Consider the following 2,213-nt stretch of genomic DNA (forward strand, 5'->3'; position numbering starts at 1 on the left):
TTTCTTTTTGTTTTGTTTTTGTTTTTCTTTTTGTTTTTTGTTTTGTTTTTATCTGTTTTGATTTTGATTTTTTTGTTTTGTTTTGTTTTTTGTTTTGTTTTTTGCTTAGTTTTTTTTTGTTTGTTTGTTTTGTTTTGGTTTGGTTTTTTTTTTTGTTGTTGTTGTTTTTGTTTTTTGTTTTTTTTTTGTTTTTTTTTTCATTGAGCAGCCAAGCAAGAAAGGGTTCAGTTGTGAAGGTGTTCACTTTTGAATGACCTGCTACTGATAACCAGCTCTGATCAGGGTAATTGGACTATTAACAGATGTGTGACTGGTGGGAAATCTCAGTCTCAGGAGGCCACTCTGTGAGGAAAAGCCTCCCGATCGGCATTTCCTATGGCTTCTGAGGGTAAAATGAAGGAGGAGGATCATATTCATTGCATAGGATTGAACAGGACAGGGGCTTAGAGGATTGAAAACCCTTGGAGGACACAAGCTTGGGGCCTAGGGAGAGGATCAGAGAGCCGGCTGCAGGACTGGGGGTCAGGGGATCAGGGTGCCATTGGTGAGGAGTCTTGGCGATTGTCCTATGTGCTGAAAGAGACCTTAGGGTTGAAATTGGCACTTGTCCTGTGTGTAGTCCAAAATCTATTAGAGACACACTGAGGATTCCTCTACCCTCACTGTCTTCTCTAGTGTGTATTTCTTTGGTAGAGACTGTATGGATACTACAGAAAGGGGAGTGGCATAGGAAGAATAAATGAAAAGAATAAGAGCAGACAATGCAGAAGATTCATAAGTCTTCTAAGATGGATTCTGAGCACAGATCCTCCCCTCTCATTCCCCAAGTATTTCTATTAAAGACTTGCACCACGGAGATCAGCCTTTTCTCTCCGTTTTCCTTCTGTAGGATGGGTTCTTCGTTTGTAGCTCAGGCTGTCTTGGTTTGGGCTGGCCTTGGACTTACAATATCCAGATATTTGAAAACCAAGTCTTCCCCAAATCCCTGCTTTCTCCAATAGAAGGTCTTTCTGTGTGGGTGCTGGTGCTGTTGGGTGTTTATTGTAGAGGGAGCTTTGGGTCTTCTCAAATGAATATACAGTTACCATATTCATTATCTATCTTGATAGCAGTGTGAGTTTATTTAAAGACAGAGACACACTGATAAACAAAATTGCTAATGTTTTGTTTAAAAAGAATCTGTGGGAAATAGGAACAAGAATCAGATGACTCAGAAATTAAATGCAAATACATTTTCCTCATCGTCTTTGGGTAGTTAAGAAGTCTCACATATTCAAGGCTGGCCTTTTTCCCCTTATTTAAACTGGGATCTGACATATTGTTAACTCTGGTTCTAAAGGAGTTTTTTATAGAAGTAAGTTAAAGAAGATTTTAAAACAATGTTGTGAGGGAGAGGGACATAATAAATGGGACACATGGAGGAACTGGAAAGAGGAAGTGCATATAATTATTTCATTTTTGATATTTTTAACTACTTAAATGATACCTTTGGATTCAGATTACTAAGATTTTTTTTCCTTGTTTTCCATTTTTTTTTAACTAAGAAGACATTACAGTTTTTAAGAGAAGAATGGCTGTTAAGAAAATGATGGTGATTCCAAAGGAGATTACTTATTACTTTTGGACTTTGATGATGAAGAAGATGACATAAATATTTCGGAGGAGTCTCTTTCTGAAGGTTATTGCATATTCAGGGTTGGGTATTAATTGCGTGTCTTGCAGTTCACTAGACTTTTACCTAGTCAGCTGAATTGGAAGAAGTCTTTTCTAAGAGATTTTGTATAATTCATTTGAAATTTTACCTATATCTATATATTCCTATACCAGAGTTTTAGCAACTAATATATAACTATTCTTGGCACTGTAGTCACAATATGTTGATAAAAAATAACTTGTTATTATTTTGCCAACGGAAAATACCTGAACATTGTTCCAATGATATGTTTGTAAAACTTGAATTTATTTCAAGAATACTACGAATAATTTATTTCATTCTTTTTTTATTATTTATTTTCTTTTTTCTTTTTTTTTTTTTTTACATTTCAAATGTTATTCCCTTTACTATTTTCCCCTCCAAAAATCCCAGTCCTCTCCCCTCTCGCCCTGCTCTCCTACACACCCACTCCCAATTCCTGGCCCAGGCATTCCCAAAACTTGGTCATAGGAACTTTACAAGAACAAGTGTCTCTCCTGCTATTGATGACTTACTAGTC

This window comes from Mus musculus, chromosome Y, assembly GCF_000001635.26.
Source record: "Mus musculus strain C57BL/6J chromosome Y, GRCm38.p6 C57BL/6J".
NCBI classification, from domain to species: Eukaryota; Metazoa; Chordata; class Mammalia; order Rodentia; family Muridae; genus Mus; species Mus musculus.